Genomic DNA, 27,415 nt, shown 5'->3' with positions numbered 1-27,415 from the left:
GTCTTGACAAAGAAAAAGCTCAATAGACACTAGAGGAAGAACATTCCGGTACATGTGGAGCACACTGATCAGGGCCTAAACTTTATTTCTGCATCAAAATAATGGGCTACTATTGATCGACAATGGTGGTGGATTTTCTATAGCATTCCATAAGGTGTCAAGCATGTCAATTCCATGCTAATTACATTCGTCGGTCTCCTGATCCCCTTCATCCATCTGTAGCCTTATGGCCTTTTGATGCCTGGGGACTTGATATAGGTGGACCTCTTCCAAAGTCGTCAAAAGGACAAATGTAGATCTTAGCCGTTACTGACTATTTCTCAAGATGGGATGAAGTTGTGCCATTAAAATAAGTGAAAAAGGAAAATACTGATTTTGTCAAGTCAAACATAATTTTCAAGTATGGCATGCCAAGATACATAGTTACTAATTGGAGGCCCTTCAACAATAAAATCATGAGGTCTTTCTGCGAGAAGTTTGATTTTAAGCAACACAAGTCTTCAATGTACAATGAACCCACCAATGGTCTTACCAAAGCTTTTAATAAGACACTTGGTAACCTTGTGAACAAAGTTGTTGCAATAAATAAAAGGGACTAGAATGAGAGGATCAATGATGTTTTATGGGCATATCATACAACCTTCAGAACTATAACTCAAGCAACTCTGTATTTATTAGGGTATAGGATAGAGGCAGTCCTTTAATTAGAACAAAAAATTCCATCATTATAAATTGCAAATCAAGAAAGGCTTACCACTGAAAATAACACTCAACTTCGTCTACCAGAGTTAGAGGCATTGGACGAGAAGAGATTAGAAGCACAACAAAGGTTGGAGTGTTATCAAGCTCGACTTGCTAGAGCTTTCAACAAGACATTGCAACCATAATTATTTAAAGTAGGTGACTTGGTATAAGCAGTTCGAAGGCCCATAATCCTCAATAAACATATTGGTGACAAGTTTACAACAAAATGGGATGGTCCATATGTAATAAAGGAAGCATATTAAAGTGGCGCCTATAATATTGTTGATCAAGATGGTTTAAGAAATGGTCCAGTCAATGACAAGCTCCTAAAACAATACTTTCCATAAAGGTCGTTATGCTCCTTAAGGCATGAGCTTAAATTGCATGTCACTCGTAGGCCACATGAGTCTATACTGTGAATGGCTCTCAAAAAATAAAGAAAAATAAAGAAAAAGAAATTTAAAATATAAATTAAATCACCATCCTGAACTATGTTATGACTTGATCCTCTTCTCTGAGGTACGTAGGCAGCTTAGAGTAGTCTTTTACACTAAGTTCAGTCATATGAGTTAAAAAAAGAAAAAAAAAAGGTGTGTCATTATTTGGGAACGACAATCACACTTTGAAGTGACATAGATATCACATGAGATTAGACATTTCTTCACTAAATTTACCACGGACATGCAAAGGTGAAGAGACTAGAAAGGCAAAATGTATTTCGGCGACATATCTGTATAAGTTTGTAAATGTGTTCACCATTTTTTACATAAGTTGTAGCTCTTGGTGTTATCTTTTCAATAAAAGAGATGTATCAAAATTCAAAATATCCTACTCTAAGTTATGAATTTTCTATCATAGCCGCACAAATTTGCAAAATAGGCCATCAAATTTCAAACTAAGCTGACGTCGAGACATATCTATATAAATTCGCAAAAGGCATTGACTGAGGTTTTTATATATGTTGTAGCTCTTGGTGTTATATTTACAACAAAAAATAAGGCTGGTGATTCTATGACTCCTACGTTAAGAAATGAATTTTCAATCATAGATGCTCAAAGATGCAAAAGAGACCATCAGGTTTCAACTACGCTTAATTTGATGATGAATCTGTACAAATTCTTAAAGGGTTTGACACTAATTTTTACATATGGGGTAGTTCTTAGAGATCTTTTTGCAACAAAGAATTCGGCTCATGATTTGAAAGCTCTTGTATTATGTTTTGAATTTTCTACCACGGTTGTACAAAACTGCGAAACAGATGTATTAGATTTAAAATCAACTTCAAAAATTAATTTTGATCAATTTGAAGGGACTTCTTGTAAAAAAATTATGATATATCTCATGAAATTGACTTCCATATGATCAAGTGACTCACGATTCTGTTACTCCTACATCGAGAAATAAATATTTTAGTGAAGGTGTGCAGAGTTGGAAATCAAAAAAGTTTACAAAATGAAAACTCCATGTACATCTACTCCAAAATATAAAATGAGGAGATGTTCTGCATTCTCCACACCCAAGGCTATAAAAAGAATTATATTAGTGAGTCTCTTGTCAAAATAACAAGTCAAGAATGGTCAGGCATCTCTTGACTAGCTGAAAGAATGAAATACAGTCACTTAAAGCCTTTTTATCACCAATACTCATGGATGCAAGGAAAAATATTGATGGTCTATATAGGTATGGTTGAAAAGACTGTACAAGACGCCCTATTTGCTGAAGTTAGAAAGGGTTTTTTCTAGTGACGCTGAGGATGGAAAACAATCTCTCAAATCCAAAAGAATGATATACGCCACATTCTTGTTCTCCAAGAATTAAATACAATAGCTTCAAGTATCTTTCTTACCAACCTCCAAGGATCATGATATGGGCTACAGCTTGCTTGGAATGAAATCTGATTGCTCCAAGCCTTTATCTTGCTGAACAGTAAGGAAGTGATGCACTAAAGGTTCAACGTTGATCACATGAACATCGGGTTCCTTTGTGATAGAGATTTTGTTTCCTCATAAAACTACAATAAAAAAAGAGAGAAAAAAATGGTACCACAGCCAAATATATTAAGCTTCTTGATGAATTCCAATGGCATGATCTTAAGTTCAGTAAACCTTGAATTTCAACGAGTGCGGACAACAACTTGAACTTGAAAAAAGAGGAGAGGCTGAATTTATGCGGAGTTATTATAAAATTTGTATAAATTCGGAGAGAGTTTGGTCATGATTTTTACATGAATTGTAGCTCCATGATTTATATTTTCAACGGTATAAGAATTTCATGGTTTCAACACTCTTAATTCGAGTTATGAATTTTCTACCATAGATGTTTAAGGCTGAAAAACTGAGCGGAAAAAAAGGATAGTAATTTCGAGCCAAGATTAAAAACAAAATCTGTACAAATCCCAAGGGAATTTGGTCATGATTTTTACATACTTGTGGTTCCATGATTTATATTTCCAAAGAAACAAGAATTTCATGATTTCGACATTCCTAATTAAAGTTTTGAATTATACACTATGGACATGCGAATATGAAAAAAAAAGGGAGGCAAAATTTGAGCTGAGTTTATAATGAAATCTGTTCAAATCCAATGGGAATTCAGTCATGCTTTTTACATACGTTGTGGTTCCATGAGTTATCTTTCCAACAGAATAAGAATTTAATAATTTCGTCACTCCTAGTTCGAGTTATGGATTTTCTACCACAGATATGCAAGGCTGAAAAACTGCGCATTGAAAAAAGATAATAATTTTGAGCCAAGTTGAAAACGAAATCTGTACAAATCTGGAGAACTTCTGATCATGATTTTTACATACATCGTAGTTTAATCAGTTATGTTTCCAATGGAATAAGAATTTCATGATTTCGACACTCCTAGTTCGAGTTATGATTTTTTTCATAAACATCCAAATCTGAAAAAATTGCAATACAAAATTCGAGCTGTCTTTTATGGAAGATTTGCACAAGTGCAAAAAGAAGCTTTTGGTCGTGATTTTCATACATATTGTAGTTTTGTAAATTTTTGTTCCAATGGTGCAACTGCCTCAGAATTCGAAATTATTTGTCTCATGCCACGTATGTCAAATTGTATGGATCAGGGAAGACAAATAAAATTTGATTTGCATGTCAGATTTGAAAATAAACTACATAGAACAGAAGCATTAAAAGAAATATGTCACTTTTATAGCTCCAAGAGAGACCACCAATACATCATGACAGGATCAAAAAAGAAAATAAAACTAGAACAAAAAGAAAGAGAACATTATTGTGCAAAAACAGAAAAAAATTAAGGATTAAGGGAAAAGCTTATCGCTAAGGATCTGATGGCGACTGTCGCTATGATTTCCGTCAACTTAGAAAGTTCTTCTATTTCTGTTTCTGCCAGTGGGATGATTTTCTCAAGAGCATGAATTTCATCTTCAATATTGGTGATACTCTCTTATTTTTGGAGAATTTCTTTTGATGCTCTTCAATAAACGAAATGGTCTTCTTTTTCTTAGATGTCCAGGATTTTAACTCTATTTCAGTTCTCTCAAGGACTTTTTAAATCTCTCCCAGACTCTTTTACATCTTGACTTTGTCTTGATTTGTAGTATGAAGGCGTTGTTGCTCAGTAGAAAGCAATGCTCAATCAGAATCTTTAGTTATCTTATGAGAACTAGACACCTTTGCAACATCATAATCTCTGTGCTCCTTGAAAAAATCTTCAATTAGAACCTCTAAAGGATAAAGGTCGGCGACATTGACCTCCCAAAGCCCTTTAAGAATTAGAGAAATGCATTTCTCCAACTCTTTAATGTTCTTCAAGAACTCGGCAAATATATGTGTAATACAATCACACAAGGTACTCTATATTCCAGAAATGTCGGAAAATTTGAAAGCCAAAATAGCCTTTTGTAGTTCAAATTTGAGGAAATCTTCTATAACAACAAAACCAAATCTTTAGGACCTTTGAATGTGTAATGCCCCAAATTTGATACCCAGAATGCTACATGGTGTTAGCAATCTCGAAGGACCACAATCTAACCCATGACTGATATCTGTAACTGAGGGCTATATAATATACTGTGTAATGCATAAGATGGAATGAAATTGCCATAAGGTTCAAATATCTGATAAAACATAACATCTGAAAATATGGTATATCAATACCAAAACTGAAATAAAATGCCTGAACATGCTAGTCTGAAAGCCTCTAAACTATCTGAAAACTATAGAGTTGGTAGGATATGTCCCCAACTAACTCTGTCTACTAAAACTGAACTAATGAAGTAATTAAATAATCAGGCTATCCTTGAGTGATGAGGACTCACTGCAAATCTACTGCTACTGGCCGAATCTGAATCTAAGTGCAATCAAGAACTTAAGCGTCCGAACCTATGGTATAAAATACCATAGCGCTAAACAAAAGTATGTGTTAGTATGTCTGAATGTACTGGTATGTAAATTAAGGTAGGCTAAATACATGGGGTTCATATGCATGAACAATACTAACTAACTGAATAATATGAATGTGAGAATACATGCATGAATATGTAACTGTAAATGAGATTGTGATAATACTGACTACAGAGTCTAAATACTATAACATGATTTTTGTATAACTGATATACTATTAACTGAGTAACTGTGTCTGACAGTCCTGATCCTGATGGAACTAGCTAAGTTTTGTACTGAATTGAGTGACTGTATCTGACAGTCCTGAATCTGAAGAACTATTTGAGTTCCTTTACTGAGATTGAGGCAGTGAGAAGTAGTCATCTAATCGACATGCCCCTTTTTTGTATAGAGTTGGGGTCCAATCTCCCTAATTGGAAGGGTGTTAATACCATGCCACTGGTAAAGACAAGCTGTGAGTGACCCTTATTTGGCAGTGTCCCTAAAAGAGAACGGTGGGACCCTCATCTGACAGTGTTAATCAACCTCATCAACCCTCAACTGTCAGTTTTGATGTCTCAACCTATGCTAACTACATAGTTCTAGAACACAAACACTGCTTCTAAGAATCACACCCTCTGCTAGCAGTGTGTTTTCCTATCCTTGGGTTCTTTTGGTGATGAATTCTACTCCGATCTAAATAAACACTGAACATGATTAACTGAACTGAACTATACTGAGTTCATTAAGTTCCATTGACTAACGGAATACTACTGAGATTACTGAACTACTGAGTTTTCTGAGATTAATGAGTTTACTGAGTTTTTCCTGAGTCATGAGACTGACTGAATTCTACTGAGCATGGCTTGACTGAGAGTATCTTGAAAACATGACACAAGCTCTAAGCACACATCTAAATTGTCGGGTATTAAATACCCTCAGGAATCGATATCATGAAACTGACAAGACACGACACTTCTTAAACATATGACCAATATCAATAATTCATAATACAATAAGTTGGGGATTTCATGAAGCAGTTGGTTATCATAACCTTGTACATGTTTAGGAATGCATATAAACATATCATGATTTCATCACTCTAATCCCATGAACATTCCATCAAGCAAATACATTGCAGAACAATAATATTGGAGACATTTTGAACATCAGGGTAAGTATGCATTTACCATTTAGGTCACAATTAAGTTATATGAATAATTCACATTCTATTAGGCATTTTATCAAACACCTAGGATGCATGACTTAGGGCTTAGGTATGAATATCAAATTAGTACATCAAAGTTCCTTTATTCAACTTAATTTCAATCCATACATTAACATAATTTCATGAAAACATATTAAAGATACCAACTTGGGAATCGTACGACAATATAACCATGGTCATAAATCAATCCACAATATAAAAATCACAATTTATCATTTAAAAGTGGATTCTTGAGCTTTATGGATGAAAGAAATCCATGAATGAACACTTGACATACCTTAGATAGAATTTTCTTGAAGATTAACAGTGGAATCTCCTAGATTAGAACCTTCAACTGAAAACACTAGACTTGTTCTTGAGGGAATTTGAGAGAAACAACTATATTTTGGTGAAAACCTAGTTGAATCTCATGTAATAGGCTTATATAGGGGAGGTAAGTTAACCATTTTACCCTTAAAGACGCAAACATTTAATGAGTGAAAACTGGGCATCGACGTGATTGGCGACGTGGTGCGTTGATGGCTTCGATGTGATACCTGACACATTGCACCATAATCGTGTCAAGCCTCAGTAGTTTTGACTCTGGAAACCTGCAACAATGTTAACCAACCCGATAGGTGATGCAGCGTGCCAATATCGCATTTGTCCACTATTTTGGGACACCAAACATGGTCTAAATGAGGTCCAAAAATTTTAAAACTTGTCCGGGAACACCTATTGATCTCCGTGGTCGTGAATAAGAAAAAATACAGACCATTAAAGGAAATTAAGGTTGTGAAATTAGATTGCCAACTTTTGAGGGCCAAAAAATAAACTAAGTCTGGAAACTTAGAATTTTCTAAGTCTGAGACCCTTTGACAAGCCTAAAGGACTGAATTAAGCTTAGAAATTTTGTGGGGTCTTACTGAATGTCTATTATCATTTGATCCAACCACCGTACTAGTAGTTAAGACATTTTGGACAGATTCAACATTTTTTGACAACTTTATTGATGGACCGTTATTTGTAGTTTGAGTCTTGGCGTCATCAAGGAAAAGATGGGGACTCTTCAGTATATTTGAAGGCTTCGAGCTTCTGACACAATCCTCACCAAATACGTCATCACTAAATATGTTACTGAAAAAGTCCACAAGACCCAACTAAAAAAAGGAAAGTTAATATCGAGTAAAGAGGCAAGTTGGGATATTAAAGAAATAATTAATACCTGATTTGACAAATCAGCCTAGGGCATCGTTAAACTAGCAACACCATCTTCAAAGACAGTGGTATCAATACTTATGGAATCCAAGTCAGCAAATTCACAATGTTGATCGCTTAAATCCTTATGTTGTTTCTTCAAACACTTTCATGGTTCTTGGCTAGCATTGCTTTCATTTGAGAAAGAGGTAGCACTAGTAATAGAATCCACCTTCAGTGAAAAAAATGGTTTGGAAGTGTCACTACTGAGCGACACAATGCCTAGTGACTTTTTAATGCCTTTATCTGATGAGCTAGAAGATTTCTTCCTTTTGTGAACAACGTTGATCACTTCAGATGTGGTAATGGCTACTCGGGGGCTGATGAGGGACTTTTAACTCCTTTATCCACATGTGTATCCTTGCCCTTTAAGTTTTTAGATTTGGAAACAACTTTGACAGATTGCGGAGGATTACACATCGTCACCTTGGACTTTGAAGAGTAAGAAATATGGATTTGACCATCCAGTCAAAGTTGGTCTCCATTGATTGATGAGAGAGCAATATTTTTCTTTGAACCTCTTAAGATAATGTTAGTACTTTGTCTTAACATAGTCTCTCAATGGACTGGCCACCAATTCGAGTACTCACGAGTCATAAAAGGTCTATTGTCCAACGGACACATTGGTATGTTAAACTTTGACAAACTTCCATGACGAACGCAAGAATCCAAAAGTTAAACCAAATCTAGCAACGAACCGTTAAAATGATGCTCTATCAGAATGTCTGAAACATCATAACAAAATTCAAGTTGGTGACTAAATGAATGAGGGATATAAGTCTCAAAAATCAGATCATTATCATGCCACAAAGTGATAAAACTTGAACAAAGTCCTATGAAGAAGTCACTCCAAGAATTGGATAATATTTCACTATCCTTGAATTGTACCTTTATTCTCTATACCAAGGCCAAATGAGGAAGTTTCTTTACATTTACTTGCTGAAATAACTTGCGAGCAACAAAAATGTCAAATTATTTTGCCATTTTTTCTCCTGAAATTAACCATATTTGCACCCATTGTTGCGGACAGTTTACATGGTAATAAGTTTCAAAATACTCACTTATCCATCCGTAAACATAATAGATGGGAAAGAGTGCATGGCTGGAGCCTAAGTTGGACAAAGTTAAGATCTCCCTAAGGCCGTAATAGATTCTTGCAAGAATAGGGACCTCCAAAGAAAATTTTTCTCCATGAGCCATTAAACTTGCGACTTTGAAGATGCTAGCATGAATACAATGTAATACCCCATATTTCCCTAGTGTAGATTAACCCTCAGTACATGGGTTATCCTAAATAAAATATTTGAAATACTCAGTAATTTTCATATTTGATATTACCATTGCATAGGAAATTTAATTAGCTTTCCAACGATATAAAATTTTCCTAAATTTGAAAACCAGGTAAGAAGTTATGGTGATTTTAAGTTTTAGTCATTAAACATCATCATTCAGGCCAGTAGCGTGTCGCGGAGTGTGTTAGAATAGCAATTGTCAATTTTCAGTGTTGCTCCACCATATTAGCGCATTGCTCCATAGACCCAATTCATAATTGTCAAATTCAAGTGTACCAACGCGATTCCACCGTGTTGCGGTGCATTGTCGTTCACAAAGAAAGTGGCAACGCGATACCACCGCATCACACCACCATGTAATTTACAAGTTGTCATTTTCTAGTGTCTTGGCGCGATAGTGGTGTGTCATGCCAGGGGTCCAGATAGGAAATATTTCACAAAAAATTAAAGTTGCGCCCAGGGTTGAAACAGTCTTCTTCCATGATTTTATTCCACCCAGATGTGGGATTTAAGCTCTAAAAATGTGTAAAACCCTTCATTATTCACTTTTCCCCGAAATCAAAAGGTAGTTCTCTCTCAAGAAAACAAACCCTAGCTCTCAAGAATTAAGGTCAATCCCAAGAATCTCTCCAAGAATCTCACGAATTAAGGTTTGTTAGATGTTTATCTATGGGTCCCTTCCACCCATGGAGTCAAAGAATCCATTTTTAAAGCTTCAAGAATTATAGTTCATGATTTACATGTATGAAATTGGATTATGTTCATGTTTTAACATTTATTGAGTTTCAATCCATGATTAAGGGTAGATCATGAAGTTGTATAGAATGTATATTGAATTGAGTAATCCCCGTGTTATAATCCATGAATTTGTAAATTGATTGTTGTATCCATGTTAACCCTAAGTGTTTATGAGTTAATGAACCAAGTATTCTTCCCATGTGTTTGATAAATTATATATGATAATGAAATAATGCCATTATAGCATGCTAACATGTATTCCCCATTCATGTACAACTTAATACATTACAAGTGTTAGATAAAATATCTCTATGAATGAATTGTGACCAAGTGGACATTGTTATGTTATTCAAGATTATTCTTTTCTTTACTTTTCATGCTATCGAGTCTTGGGGGTATTTAATTCCCTAAAATTTAGTTGTTACTTAGAGCTAGTGTCAGTTACAGAATAGTATCAGTTATGTCATGATTAGTAATACTCTCAGTCCCTTATAGAATTCAGTAGAATTCAATTAGTTATAGAACTTAGGAAAACTCAGTAATCTCAGTATCAGTCCAGTCTAGTTCAGTATACTCAGTTTAGTCTCTTTCAGTTGGGAGTAGGCCTCAACATCGAGTGAACCCAAGGATGAGGGCCCACCTGCCAGCAGAGGGTGTGATCCTTAGAAGAAATACTTGCATTCCAGAACTACATAGCCAGCATAGGTTAAGACATCAAACCTGCTAGTTGAGGGTTGATGAGGTGCTCTACTTGCCAGTAGAGGATACTACCGCTCTCTTTTAGGGAACTTGCCAGTAAAGGGTTACTCTTCATCTTATCTTTACCCATGGCATGGTATTGACACCCTTATAATTAGGGTTATAGATTGGACCCTAATTATTTTAGATTGGGGTATGTCAGTTAGATAATTACCTCCTACAGTTTCAGTTTCAGTCTTAGTCTTCAAAATAGAACTTATTTCAGTTCTACAAAATCAGGACCGTCAAATAGAATCACTCAGTTATCAGTAATTCAAATTATCAATGATCTCAGACTATCAGTGTATTTAGTTATTAGTTATCAGATTCAGTCCCAGTATACTTAGTTATAGTATGCACAGTATGTTCAGTAGTTATAGATCCTCTATGTATGCTAATCCAACTCTTGCATATCATTTAGTCAGTTATTATTTATGCATATGAACCCATGCATTCTACCTGAACTCATCTAGCATACCAGTACATTCCCACGTATTGACGCATACTTTTCTGCGCTATGATATTTTATATCATAGGTTCGGACACTCAGGTTCCTGACTGTGTTAAGCCAGATTTAACTAGCAATAGTAAATTTAGCAGTGAGTCCTTATTTATTGAGGATATGCTTTCATTTTAGTTCTTTAGCTTAGCAGTATTTTAGTAGATGGAGTTAGTTGGGGGATTGTCCCATCAACTCCACTTTCAGATAGATTAAGTTAGAGGTTTTTAGAGTAAAATGTTTCAGCTAGTTGTTCAGTATTTTAGTATCTTATTTATTTTTTATTATAGTATTTTGAACCTTATGGCTTTTCAGTTTATTTTTCGTATTTATTTCAGTATTATTTTTTAGTTCTCACAGCAGATATAATTTATGGGTTAGTTGTGGTCCTTCGGGGTCGCAAGCACCGCATGATAACTAGGGGGTAGTCCCGGGTCGTTACAAACTTAGTATTAGAAACTAAGGTTCAATAGAGTCCTAGGAAGTCTAAAAAGTTGTATTGCATAGAGTCTTTTGCATGGGTGTGTAGCACACCACACTTATGGACGGGAGGCTATGAGATGTTTTAGGAAAAGTTTCCCTTCTTTTAGTATTCATGTCGTGCTGGTGAGCATGAGCTCAAGTTAATCTCTCATTCTAATTTGCTTCTTCCTTTTATTTATAGAACATTCCTCCCAAAAGGACTAACGAAAGAAGAACCTAAAGCCAGTCAACCCCTCAGCCCATTCAGGTAGATCCCCTGGACTAATATATCTCTCACGCAGAATTCAGAGCTGCATTCACTACTCTAGCCAATTTAGTCGTAGCTTAGAATGAGTTATTAGTTATTGTTTCATCTAACCCAGTGGCCAATACTGCTGCAACCAGAATTCGAGACTTCACCCGAATGAATCCTCCTTCCTTTACGGGATCTAAGTCTGAAGAAGATCCATAGGAGTTCCTCGATCAAGTTCAAAAAGTCATAAATATCATGGGAGTGACTTTCAGTGAAAGTGTTGAGTTAGCTTTCTATCAGCTACAAGATATAGCCCATACGTGGTTTAAGCAGTGGAAGGTAGACAGGGGTATAGATGCAGAGCCCATAGAATGGGAAGAGTTTGCTACTGCCTTTCTAGACAGATTCTTTCCCTTAAAGCTGAGAGAAGCCAAAGTGTTAGAGTTCATCAATCTCAAACAAGGTAGCGTGAGCGTAAAAGAGTATTCCCTCAAGTTTACTCAGTTAGCCAGTATGCTCCCCATGTAGTAGCAGTCAATAGGTCCAGAATGAGCAAGTTCATATCTGGGGTGTTAGATAGTATGGTTAAGGAGTGTAGGACAACAATGTTGATTAAAGAGAAGAACATATCTAGATTTATGGTCCATGCTCAATTGATTGAGGAACAGAAGCTTAAGGAGAATGAGAGAAAAGCTAAGAGGAAGAGAACAGGTAACTTTAATTTCAATCAGCCTAAGTCAGATAGGGGGAACCATTCCTAGTTTCATCCAAAGTCTTTAATTCTAGCTTCTTCCTCATCCAGTGTACCAATGACCCAGGATACTATAATCAATGTTCATTCTAATCCATTTTGCAGAAAGTGTGGTAAGAATCATAAGGGTGTGTGCAGAGCTGGTAGTGATGTTTATTTTGGATGTGGTAAGCCAGTCCACAGAGTCAGAGATTGTCCTCAGTTAGGTTCTCAGGGTCAGTATAGTCATCCTTCAGCTCAGTCAGGTCACCCAAATCAACAAAGTGCCACTTCCAGTGCCACCAGTGAGAAACACCTAAACAGGTTTTACGCACTTCAGTCAAGACAAGATCAAGAAAGTTCTCCTTATCTGGTCACTGGTATGTTATAGATCTCCTATTTACATATTTATTCCTCAGTTTTAAATCCCAAATAATTAGTCACGATTTAGTTTAGGGGTGCCCCATACATCATCTCATGTTTTTCCTTAGTATCTTAGCTAAGTCAGCATTCTCAAGGGACATAGTATCCCAAGGGGGAGATGTACTATAATACCTGAGCTATCATGATCTAAACCTTTCATTTTATCTTCATGTTATGAATCCAGTTAGAGTAATGGATACTTATAAGTTGACTCTTTCATTCCAATCTCAGTTGTATGACCATCCCCATGTCATGACACGTATCCAAGGAATCAGTTTAGTTCATTTATCATGATTCAAACTTAGTCATGTACTCATGTTCCCATTCATGCATATTCAGTCATGTATTCATTAATCCGTTTAGACATGTAATCATGCATTAGGCATTCATGTTCAATATGTAAACTCAGCTTATCAGTATTTTCAGCTATGTATCCCGTGCATCAGATATGCATGTTTAGGATGTAAGTTCAGTCTATCATACCAGTCAAGTAATCATGTTTCAGTTGTGCATGTATATTTTAGTACATAAACTCATTCTACCCGTACTCTGTCAGCTTAACTAGCCATATTCGAGGATGAATGTTCCCAAAGGATAGATATTGTAATACCCCATATTTCCCTAGCCTAGATTAACCCTCAGTACATGGTTTATTCTAAATAAAAGTGTTTAAATACTCATTAATTTTGATATTTGATCTTGCCATTGCGTAGGAAATTCAATTATCTTTCCAACGATATAAAATTCTCCTTAATCCGACGACCGGGTATGAAGTTATGATGATTTAAAGTTTCAGTCGTTAAACATCATCATTAAGGGTAGTAGCGCATCGCGAAGTGTTTTAGAATATCAATTTTCAATTTCTAGTGTTGCTCCATGATATTAGCGCATCGCGTCGTAGACCCAATTCACAATTATCAAATTTCATTGTACCAATGCAATTCCACCGCGTCGCAGTGCACTTCCAGTTCAAAAACAAAGTGGCAATGTGATACCCCCGCATTGTTCCACCATGTAATTTCCCAGTTATTATTTTTCAGTGGCTTGGAGTGATAGTGGCGCGTCGTGCCAAGTGTCTTGATCGGAAAAATTTTATGAAAAATTAAAGTTGCACCCAGGGTCAAAATCGTCTTTTCCCATGATTTTATTCTGCCCAGATATGAGATTTAAGCCCTAAAAACATGTAAAATCCTTTATTATTCACTTTTCCCCAAAATCAAAAGGTAGTTCTCTCTTAAGAAAACAAACCCTATGTAATACCCCGTACTTTTTCCTTGCTTGAAATCATCTCAGGAATGTTAGAAGCTTTCTTTGAAAGATAAATCCACTTTTGTACATGTGGTATTTTCAATATTTTCACTTTTTGTCATGTTTAAAATTGATTTATCTTTCCAATGATACAAATTCCATCAAAATCCAACATCGGAAGAGAAAATTATGGCCAAAATATAGAAGGCAGTAAAAACCGCCCAGGTGAGGCCAATGGACCGTTGGACTAGAGACGGACCATTGCCCAAGACCGTCGCAAGGGAAACAGTGAGGCCACCTTCTGGATAAGGTGCGATAAAAAGGTTGACGGACCATCAAACTTTCAACGGACCGTCACCCAGGCCGTCACTACTTACGCAGTAAGGCCCTTCCCTGGTCCACATATGACAGTTAAAACAATGGACCGTCACTCTAGCGATGGACCATCGGATGACCCGTCGCTACCTAGAGAGTGTGACCCTATTCTGGTCCACCTACGACAATTAAAGCGATAGACCATCGACCCAGTGATGGACCATCGCACGAGCCATCGCTGGTCCTAATTCAGTAAACTTAAGCCATTTTTAAAAAGGTATTTTGGTCATTTACCACCCACCTATATATATACCCAATTATATCTGATTTTAGCCATTTGGTTCTTTATTACTTCACAACCAATATTATGGTTTATCTCAAATATTAATCTCCAAGACCAAAATCCAATCTTCCGAAAAAACTAAGGGATTTCCAATTCTTCAAGTTCAAGAACATCAAGAATCTTAACCTAGGTATGCATAGTATTCATTCATGGACTCATTTCATCCATGAAGTCCAAGAATCTTTTTCCAACTTCAAGTTATGGATTTTCTTTATGATTTCATGGTTGGGCTATTCTTGTTCATGTTTGGTGAATGAGAAATGGAATTCTACTCCATGTTGGGTGCTAATTTCGATGTGGGTTTAATTATTATAGATATAGATTCATGCAAACCTATGATTAAACCCTTGAATGATGAAATTAGAATATGACCATGATGTTTAATTGTTGTACAAAGACATTTACATGTACTATGCCTACAATATGTTTGATTTAATGCCTAGATGAAGGAAAAGTTCCTAACTAGAATGTTTTCATGAAATCCCCATGTATGTACAAGCTTATGAATATCACATGTTTGATGAAATGCTTCAGTAAATGCATTATGGTGATTATTATGTATTCAAGCAAGTCATGCTTTGTCAATTTCCTTCTATCGAGTCTTGGGGTACTTGTACCCAAAACATTAGTTGTGTGCCTAGAGCCATGTCATGTTTTCAAGATACTCTCAGTCAAGCTACGAATGTTAGACTTCAGATAGTCGTATGTCTCAGGAAATCTCCATGATCTCATGAACTCAGTCAGTTGTCAGATATCAATAGTATTTTGTCAATCAACAAAATTTAGCAACTCAGCTCATGTTCAGTTTAGTAAATCATGTCCAGTGTCTATTCAGATGGGAGTAGAAATTATCACCGACCGAACCTAAGGATGGGAACTCACCTGTTATATGAGGGTGTGATTCTTGGAAGAAAATTCTTGCATTCCAGAACTATGTAGCCAGCATAGGTTGAGACATCATAGCCTGCTATAAGAGGGTAGATGAGGTGGATTAGCTTGCTATATGAGGGTTCCCACCATTCTCACTAGAGTTACCTATTATATTAGGTTCACTCGTATGTTGTCCTTACCAGAGGTGCGGTATTGACAGCTTTCCAATCAGAGCATAAATTGGACCCAGTTCAACTGTAATGTATCATTTGGGGCATGTCAGTAAGATGACTAGCTCCCACAGTCTCAGTATCAGCCTTAGTAAAAGAACTCAGATCGTTCTTCAGGATTTAGGACTGTTAGATACAGTCAACTCAGATACAGTATAGAACTCAGCTAGCTCCATTAGATTCAGGACTGTCAGATACAATCACTCATGTTACCAGTTATATCAGTACTAGCATGTCATGTTTTTAGTATTCAAATTCAGGAATAATGTTATCACGATATTAGTGTCAGTTATTATGTCTCATGCATGTATTCTCACACTCATGATAGTCAGTCTGTTATTATTATTGTTCATGCATATAAACTCCATGCATTTAGCCTACCTCACATGCATACCAGTACATTCAAAGTACTGACGCATTCGTGCTATGTTGTCTTATACCATAGGTTCAGAGACACGAGCTCCAGAGCAGCAATAGATTCTAGTCTCAGCAGTCAGAGTTAGCAGTGAGTCCTCATCCTTCGAGGACATGATTATTTCCCTATTATATCATTAATTAGTTTATTAATAGGATTTAGGTGGGGACATGTCCCATCAAATCTTTACTCAGACAGTTCAGTCAGCTAGAGGCTTTCCAGAATATTGTGCTCAGATAGTTATTTCAGTTGTTTTGGGTATTTCATACCCCTTTTTCAGATGTTATGTTTGTTTAAGATATGTGAACCTTATGGCCTTTAAGTTCATGTTTCTACATTATTCAGTATTTTATGCAGTATACAGCTACAAATATTAGTCATGGGTTAGCTTGTGGTCCTTCACAGTCATGAGCACCGTGTAGCATTCGGGTACCAGATTCGGGGCATTACACCCTAGCTCTCAAGAATCAAGGTCAATCCCAAAAATCTCTCCATGAACTCAAAGAATCTTATGAATTAAGCTATGTTAAATATTCATCTATGGTTCCCTTCCACCCATAGAGTCAAAGAATCCATTTTTAAAGCTTCAAGAATTATGATTCATGATTTACATGTATGACATTGGATTGTATTCCTGTTTTGACATTTATTGAGTTTCAATCCATGATTAAGGGTAGATCATGAAGTTGTATAGAATGTATGTTGAATTGAGTAATACCTATGTTATAATCCATGAATTTGCAAGTTTCTTGTCGTATCCATGTTAACCCTAAGTATTTATGAGTTAATGAGCCCAGTATGCTTCCCATGTGTTTGATAAATTGTCTATGAGAATGAAATAATGCCATTATAGCATGCTAACATGTATTCCCCATTCATGTACAAGTTAATGCATTACAAATGTTGGATGAAATATCTCTATGAATGAATTGTGACCAAGTGAACATTTTTATGTTATTCAAGATTATTCTTTTCTTTACTTTTCATGCTATCGAGTTTTGGGGGTATTTAATTCCCTAAAATTTAGTTGTTACTTAGAGCCAGTGTCAGTTACAGAATAGTATCAGTTATGTCATGATTAGTAGTACTCTTGGTCCCTTATAGAATTCAGTAGAATTCAATCAATTACAGAACTTAGGAAAAATCAGTATTAGTCCAGTTCAGTATACTCAGTTTAGTGTCTTTCAGTTGGGAGTAGGACTCAGCATCGAGTAAACCCAAGGATGGGGGTTCACCTGCAAACAGAGGGTATGATCCTTAGAAGCAATCCTTGCATTTAAGAACAACGTAGCCAGCGTAGGTTGAGACACCAAACCTGCCAGTTGACGGTTGATGAAGTGCTCTACCTGCCAGTAGAGGGTACCACCACTCTCGTTTAGGGAACTTTCCAGTAAAGGGTTACTCTTCATCTTATCTTTACTTGTGGAATGGTACTGACACCCTTCTAATTAGGGTTACAGATTAGACTCCTATTAGTTCAGATTGGGGCATGTCGGTTAGATGATTACCTTCCACAATTTTAGTTTCAGTCTCAATTTTTAGAATATAACTCAGTTTAGTTCTACAAAATTAGGATCGTTTGATACAATCACTCAGTTATTAGTAATTCAAATTATCAGCGATCTTAAACATCAGTATATTCAGTTATCAGTTATCAGATTCAGTTCCAGAATACTCAGTTACAGTATGAACGGTATGTTCAATAGTTATAGATCCTCCATGTATGCTAATCTAGCTCTTGCATATCATTTAGTCAATAATTGTGTATGCATTCATCCTTACCTCATATAGCATACTAGTACATTCCCACGTACTGACGCATACTTTCCTGCACTATGATGTTTCATATCATAGGTTCAGACGCTCAGGTTCCTGAACGCGCTTAGCCAAATTTATCCAGCAGTAGAAAATTTAGCAGTAGTCAGCATTTATCGAGGATATGCTTTTATTTTCATACTTTAGCTTTGATGTACGCCAACTGCTAAGGCTAACAACAACTGCTCTCCTATCTCCCTTTGCAAATAGGAGAGCTCGCAACAACAACATTTTGATGGGTAGAAGACTTCAAAAGGAGAATTTCTTCAGTCATAATTTTTCCCAAAAATTTTTCCGTAACGTCATTAGTTTCTGTCATTGACCATTCTGTGAGATAGAGGGAAGTTTCCAGAGGCTTTCTAAAAAGAAGGAAGGCGCCAATCACCGGAGGATGAACTTTCAAAGTGAGGGCTTTGGCTTGCGAATTTAGTTTGATTTCCACAATATCAAGGCAAGGATATGGAGTTTCACAGTTGCTGAAACACATCATTATTGGGGACCAAGAGCACACTACATCATTCTTGAGGATTAAGAAAGGAATAGAGATTAACCATTGTAGACACACAAGTGTGGTAAAATCTAAAACAAGAGAACCTGAAGTTAAGTTTAAAAAAATGGAAAAGAATTAGCTATAGCAAAATAGGTTAAACTTGGCTGCAAATTGTTGTTTAGTTGCTATTCATTAATAAAAAATACTTTTTTCTTTTATTTATCTTTGATTACAGTTAATTTCGACACTTCAAAAATTTGTTGTGAGCAAATTTTTTTTTCTAAAAGAGTGAAATAATATTTCAAAATATTTATGGCCAAAAAAGTATTCTGAAATAAAGTAAAAAGATATCTCCAAATATGATAAATATTTTTCACAGTCAAATGCCTACTAAGGATTGGACGAATTTTAATTTCTTGACTTTTTTTCTTTGTACCTCTTTCTTCAAATTGGGGGGACATTGAAAGCTTGATAAATAGGATGTTGTCCGACACCCTTTGGAATAGTTATTCAATTTGACTCAAAATGCTTAGATACTTTACTGGGATTTCGGAAACATTTTACTTTGGGAGAAAGAATGAAAGCTTTTACTTCATTTAATTTTTTAAGTAAAATATTTACTTTATTTTTTGTTCTTGATGACTTTTGAGCTTCTTTGCTGCTTAGGCGAAAGGTTGTTATTACTACAAATGAGTTATCGAAACTTTGGTTTTCAAACTATCTTTTTATTGTGTTATTCATGTGATTACGTCTTGTACCTTTTTAAAATTTAATTGTAAGTTTGATTTAATTTTCAAAGTCAAGTTTTGCAATACATATATGAGTTGAAATTATCAACTTGCACATTTTGGATTATATTCTTGAACAAAATTAAGAGAAAAAGTTATTCAATACAAATTCTTGAAAGAATAAAGCATCTAGTATCACTATGACCAACTTTACTACAAAATACTTTAACTTTACGGGATTTCTATTACCTCTCTCAATTAAATTTTTGCGTATTTTTGTCAATCTTTTTAGTTAACGTGACACCTTTTGTCAACCTTTCCAACTAACGTGACACTTTAGACTTGATCTTCATTTTATATAATAAAGGTGTCACATCAGCATAAAAGAGTGACAAAAATATATTAAAATTGAGGTAGGAAGGGGGTTAAAGACCCCTGTGAAGTTGGAGTACATCGTAGCAACTTTGGTCATAGTTTGGGGAGAGGGTGAGGGAGGGAGTACTAGATGCTTAATTATTTATTCTTGAAATTATAATGTACTTTAATGTATCTAATATCATAAGTTATACATATTATTTATAGGGGAAAGGACACAAATGGCCACTCTCCTGAAATAAATGACATGAGAATGGGCAATGTTTTGAAATTTCAAATTCTTGCCATTTTACTGGCTAATGGTAGGCGGTTGACTCCTTTTTTGTTTGGGGTGCTGCTACCTTTTTATTTTAAAATTGCTCTCTATTAATTTTCAATTCTAGTAAATATCACCATGAACACACACCGACAATTGACTTTCTTCTCCAATTAACCATGAACACCAATTAAATTTTTTCATTTGCTCATTAATGCAAACAGCAACAATAACTCGAATTGGAATTGACTTTTGTTTGAAATTGGATGTGTTTTGAGGTTCCAGGCTAGGCTTTTTTTTTGCAGCTCTGTTTTTAAAAAAAAAAAATTTTAATTGTATTATTGTGGAACAATAGAATACACGTCTACATATATATAATATAATACTATAGTGATATAAATATTTTTATACAACAGTGATATAGTTTCTATGCACATCCTGTACTATACATATCATAGACAAAAAATATCATATACTATACCATATTGATACTATCATTATACCATATCGATATAATCCCTATAATCATATTGATACAGTCCTTATATCATATTCATATAACCCTATATCATACTGATACCTATTTAGATACATATTCTATACAATAATTATATAATTTCTATACACATTTTAGACATACACATATTTGAAACAAAATGATACATTTTCTATACACCTTATATATATAGTTTCTATATATATTTTAAACAAAAATTAAACAATTTTTATATACATTCTATATAAACTTTAGCTGAAATTATTATTCGAATATGTATTTTATGCAGCAACTATAAATTTCTTTACACATTCTATATAATTTTGTATATATATTTTATACATATGCATATTTGATAGAACTATACAATTTCTATACATGTATCGTATATAGATACATTTCTATACAATAATTATACCATTTTTATATAATTATATTTAATTATTATTTTAAAATAACTAAAAAACCAAACTATTTTTTAGTTAAAATTTATAGCAAAAAAATGAAACAGTCATGAAAAGGGCCAAATAGCCCAAGGATAAAATGGTCGATATGGCCGATATGGCCGAATTCATAAGGCTGAAAATGGTAAATAGGGCCGAATGACCCAATGGCTATTTAATGGAATTATTTTGGCCGACGGGCCATAAAATGTCAGTAAGCCCAAACTTAGGCCATTAATTTTAAAATGGGCCAGTCCATGTCATTTTTTCTTATTTATAACCACGCGAAGTACGGCTAAGTTTACTAGTCTATCTATGTCTACACTATTTTAAATGTGGGAAACCACAAAATTAAAGTTTAAAGACCAATTTACCAATCAAATATTGAATAACTTTATTTTCCTTGAATCAAATATTATTCCTACAACAATACTGTTAAAAAATGTAATTAATATTTAATTGAATTTTTTGAATTATTGAATATCTTTTTACAAATACAATATATATATATATATATATATATATCTGTGTGTGTGTGTGTGTATATGTGTGCATATACATACTCACATATGTGTGTGTATACGTATAATATATATATATATATATATGTACATACAATATTATATATATATATATATATATTGTATACACACACATACATATATATAACGAAAAACGGATAAACATACACTCGAACTATGATACATGGTATGTATATTTCCTCCATCATACTTTGGGTACACGTATGCCCCTATCATTAATTAAATGGTACACATACTCTGGGGATATGTGTACCCAGAGTGTGAGGGAGGGTATATACCCAGATTTTGACAGAGGGTATATATGGTAGGGCATATGTGTGGAATATATTTGTCTTTTTTTATTTTAATTTTTTTATCCCAAATAATTTACCCAAACCCATAACCTGGCCTAATAAATCCATTGTCCGATCTGATCCCAATTGAAATTCAAGGGAACTCTATTTAACAGATATATTTTTTCACCCCTATAACGATATACATACAATAGAGTAACACTCACTACTATGAATTTCGAAAAAAAAATTAACCAATAACACCCAAAAACAACACCATTGAACCCCTCACATTTTAATTTTTAGCGAAATTCTATTGGGAAAAACACTACCTACCACATAGCCATCATCGTCGCCGAATAAAAGATGCCCAACCGGCGAACCAACATTGCACCGCTAGCTCCGACCACCTTTGTCTTAATCTATACTCCCGCCAATTAGTAAACACCAGCCAATTAGTAAACACCAACTAGTAGCAGTGACCAATCACTATAATTTGATTGGGGTTCACATTTAAGAGATAAAATAGAGGGAGTATCAAATTTGGAACAAAATATAGAGTTAGAGTTAAGTTGGTTTGAAATTAGGTTCAATGATTTTATTAGGTCGAATAGTGGGTTTGAGTTACTTATTTGGGTTAAAAATTTAAAACAAAAAGGGATAAATATATCCCCGAACTATGATAAATAATACGTAGATACCCTTCATCATACTTTAGGTATACATATGCCCCTACCATTTGTGTGAAGGGCATATACGTACCATGTTGTTAATGGTAGGGGCATATGTATAACACCCTAGAATTTTGGCCTATGAAAATTTCGAGGTTTGAGCTTACTACCCAAGCTACCACTCACCTAATAGTTGTGAAGACTCTATACGATTCATAGTGCCCTAATCGTAGGGTGACCAATATAGGTACTAAATTTTCTATCCTAGGTATGATTAAGACCATACAGGTTATGGTGAGACATTACGAGTCGTAATGTGGGACTCGTAGTCTCACAAGTGTAGTTGTCCCTTATTTTTGTTATGACTACGACTGGACACTATGAGTCATATAGTATGACTCATAATGTCAATAGTGGGGATGCCTTGGGATACTGCCTAGACTATGAGTCTAGGGGATGACTCATACTCAGTCATTACAAGTCGTAAGGTGACCCATAATGACTACGTGGAAAATTTTTAAAGTTTCATTAAGGGTACTTTAGAAATTTCCCCTTTCATCAATTGTGACCAACGACCTTAAAACCCTTTTGGGACCCTATTATCATCCAAAATACATAATCAAATGCACTCTTAAACTATCTTAAATCGCAAAGTCTAGAACAAGCTAGAGTTTCTCAAGGTTGATCATTTAGAGCTTCTAAGTGGTGATTTCACTCCATAATTTTGATACTTTCAGACATATACTTCTCCCCTTAATATTGTCTTACTTAAAGCATGTGTTTAAATGGCTTCTCATATGGATTTGAATATAGGTTTTGTTATGGATTGAGGGTTTTGGAAAGAATGTTACATAAATTGAATTTCCATGATTTTATATGCATTATTTATGCTTTATCAATGATTTTTAAACTAATTGGGTGCATGAGTATGAGAATTGAAAAGGGGGTTGAGGTATTTCCCCAAATTGATGATTTTAGTTTGGAATTTGGTTTTGGAAATTGTGTTCCCTCAATCTACTTGCACAATTGAATTTGAAATATGGTTAATCATATGATTTAGCTTACTTCTCTAAACTAATTCATTGCGTAAATGGTTAAATGGATGAAAGGGATTTTAACAACCTTGTTGGCCATATTATCAATTTTAAACTTGATTTAATGAACAAAGGTGGTCATGAAATTCCTCCAAATTATTTAATGAACAAAGGGGGTCATGGCATTTTCTTAGATAATTTAATGAACAAAATGGGTTAAGCCATTCCCCTAGGATGATGAAATTGGATTGACATAGTCATAAGCTTGCAAGAAGGAAATTGGTATGACTATACCAATGGTATGTGTCTTAATGGATGATCCTTTATTTAATGAATGGAGATGTGTAAATATTTTAATTGGGCTTAAATGGGGTTGTGTAGATAGGCTGTGAAGGTGGAGGTCCCGGAGGGATCGACTAGAAACTCATGTTTGCCAACGTGAGGATTGGTCTTGATGACCATGTGCTTGTGTCACATACACACTATATATATATGTGTGTGTGTGTGTATCCTGGATTGACGTGGAGTTGGGTCATTCCCTAATCTTCCTTGGATATCTCTGGTTAGTGCGGCTAACAGGCACTAGGGCCCTTTCAACAGGGGGAGATAGACCCATATAGCCCATAGGTGTCTTTATGATGGTTAAGCTATATAGTCCAGGTTAAAATTTTAAATCTCATGATAAACCTTGTTCCCTATACCAATATTTTTGTGATATATATGTATCTGAACATGTACATTGAGTTTGGACTAGATTTTGTATTGACATTATTTTATCCTTATCCTAAGTTACATGATAACGCTCACCCCACTAACCATCTTCGGATGCTATATCCCCACATGATGCAAGGGATGGAGACACTTCTGCTTTTCCTACATAGTTATTAGGTAATTTTAGGATCGATCGTAAGTCAGCTTGAAGTGGTGAGCTTCCATACTTCATATGGCCCTGATTTCATGTTCTTGTTTCATTTTGTTTTGGACTATCCCTTTTGGACTTATTTTATCTATGATCAAAGGCATGTCTCGACTTTGGTTGTTCTTTGGAAATTAGAGGTCTTATGGATTACTGTGGATTGGGATGGATGTTAAAGTTCTTAGATTTGTATGTTAGGAATTCATCCACTACTAGTTGTATAGTATTCTATTTGGCTAGGCAATAGGGGTAGTCTCCAGTCCTCGGCAGTCTTGAGATACCGTTATGGCTAGGCCTTGGTTTGGGTCGTGATAGTATGTTTACCCAAAGTATGAAGAAAGATATATACATAATATTTATCATATTTTAGGGGTATATTTGTACTTTTTCCGTATATATTAAAGTAACTTGAAGTACAAGCCTTGATCCTTGATTCATGCTACCTTGAGTAATATATCAATTATTCATTTATGAAGTTATTTTAAATTTCAACAAAAAGTTATGCTGAAAAAATATGGAGAGGCTAGAAAATCAAGCCAACATAGACCAAAGTTCATCTGATTGTATATTAAGGGTCATTTCTCCATTAATATACTTCAATGATGCCTTAATTTTTTTCAAAATGTGTTAGCCTATTTATATAGAACTAGTCTATAAAAACGGGTGTTGTACATTTATCTCAAATAATTTAATGCAGAACTTGAATTGCTAATAATATATTTTAAATGATTCATATATGTTTACAAATAAAAGTAAAAAAAATAACAACTCTAACTTAAGTTAAATATTTCTAAACCTTAAATGAGTATAAAGTGTAACTACGAAAGTTTCATTTTATGTAATAACCATTGATCAATTTGATGTGATTGCATCATTATCTTCATTTTTTTTCATGTTATCTTTACTTATTAACCATTATTTTATTTATCCCAAACCCTACCATTTTATGATAGTTCTATCTATCTCTTACAAACTCAATAAAGAAAGTAATAATTTAATATATATATATATATATACATATATATATACTTCCTCTTTGACTTCCCTCCGTGGAATAAAGCACAAAATTATATGTAAAACATTGTTCATAAGAGAAACAAATAAGACGCTCCATAACGTTTAAGTATTACAACTATGTAAAAGAGTGAAGAAGCACACAGTTGTTGGTCAACATGTGTGCTTTTTGTCATTCTTCTATAGTTAAGGGCATTCCAGTCAATTGTAATACTGATATTTAAAACAAATTCTATAAGTTTGCTTTATGTGATTGTGCTTTTGCAATTTTGGTAAAAAAAAAACCAGCCCATACTGTGTTTATTACTTTGATCAGCCAAAAGCTATAGTTATTCTTTTTTGCCGTGTGGGTCCCAGCATAGAAGTGGTGAACAAGTGTAATTGTTTTTGCTACACGTGTATTCTCAAGATGACAAATACAACAGCTATCCCCTGAGATTGTTTATTTTCCTAGAAGCTTTGGCAAAATCCATTCTCACAATCCTCTTCTTCTCCGTTGATAATCTTCTTCTTGTTCTCGGATCTTTAATTTAAATAGTGTAGGTTTTCTTTGTTGTTGATTTTTGTTCTTCAAATTTTAGAAGGCGTTTTCTTTGCTGGGAGAAGTCTCTGGTTCTCAGCCAAATTACGCTTTCGCTATATTTACTTTCATACTTTTTGCTATGTATATGTGTAACGTAGAAGAGTCTAGATGGATTATGTGACAATTTTTGAGAGAAAATGGGATTGTTTCAATTGCTAAGATTTGCTGTTGCAAAAATACGAAAATGCAAAATATTTGTCGTCCACTTTTTCATAATTGAAATATGCAAAAATGCAAAAAAGCAGTTGCTAAGATTTGTCGTCCACTTTTTCATAATTGAATTGTTGTAGCTTCTAAGTTGCTTGGTAATATTTGGGGTCTTCACTTTAGTTTTGTTTTTCATTGTTCTGCTTTCAATTCCCTGTGTTTCTTTATGTGATAAATTTCACCTTCTCTTTATGTGATAAAGCTCACCTTCTGACACTTAGAGAAAGATTCTCCGCCTTACATATTGACTTTGCAGTTCATACAACACTGTTATCAGCAAACTGTACAGCTTATTTTTATGTGCAAATGTTTTATTATAGGTTTTTCTATTAATTTACTATCTCATATGTCTACGTTTCATGTACACCTTCCCTGAAATAATGAAACAGAGACCAACATAATGGATCAAAGGCTCCCCGTGGATGCGATCACAACAGAAACTACAAACAGGACGTGTAAAGTACAAGTAGTAGACAAGTTCTAGCCTCGCAAAAGCAGTGACTCATCCGTGCATTTCCAGATAATACTTATGCAGGATAAAAGTGTAAGCTTTCCTCTCGACGTCTGCTTTGAACTTCTAAGAACTTGTTAGATAAATTGCTACCACACATGTGAAATTTATTCCCTTTTACTTGACTACAGGAACAATAGGTTTCTATAATACTCTACGGTGATGACATTCCAAAGTATGAGAATTTTTTTGGCCTTTTCAAGACATATTTAGTGTCGTGTGCAAAAGTTAGAGAGCCCCACAGTTACTCAATATGAGCCGGTACGTACGAATGGGTGGCTGACAGATACAAAATAGTCGAAGCAGTTACCAATAACAATGGATCAGAGACACCCCTTCCTTGTCCAACAAAATTGGATGCACTCTCTTTCTCAGCTATTGAACAGCAACGTCCAGGTGTCGAATTTGGTAAACATCCATCTTACGTTCTAGCCTCTTTTTTCGTCAACTTAATAGCACCTACTAAGCAAATTAATTGTTAACATGTTAATCTTAATTACTCCAGACTTATTGGTAGTAGTAGTTAATTGTAGTGTCATCCAATAAAGAACTGACCAAAGCAAGCACTTTCGGGAAGCGATCGTCATAGGCCAGAGGTTAGTTACTCACGTACCAACAACAACTTCACCAAGCATTCTATTTCCTTGTTAAAACATGGTTGGACTGTAATAATTTTTGCATCTACTATTTTTACTAGTAAGAAACCTTTTCTATTTAATATATGGGGTGATATAGCCGACAACGAAGGAGCTGGATTACTGCAGCATCTGCATTAGTACCCTGTCATTCTTATCAGACGTATAGGTGTTACTGAATTTTATGGTGGTATATTCATTAGCCCATCTTCTACAACTCTTATTTTTTACTTTTTCCTTCTCTATATTGAATTAAAAAAGCTTCCTATCTTTCACATACGCAGCTCTAAAAC

The sequence above is a fragment of the Capsicum annuum genome, chromosome 10 (genome assembly GCF_002878395.1).
Source record: "Capsicum annuum cultivar UCD-10X-F1 chromosome 10, UCD10Xv1.1, whole genome shotgun sequence".
Classification (NCBI taxonomy): Eukaryota; Viridiplantae; Streptophyta; class Magnoliopsida; order Solanales; family Solanaceae; genus Capsicum; species Capsicum annuum.
This window is presented reverse-complemented; position numbering follows the sequence as displayed.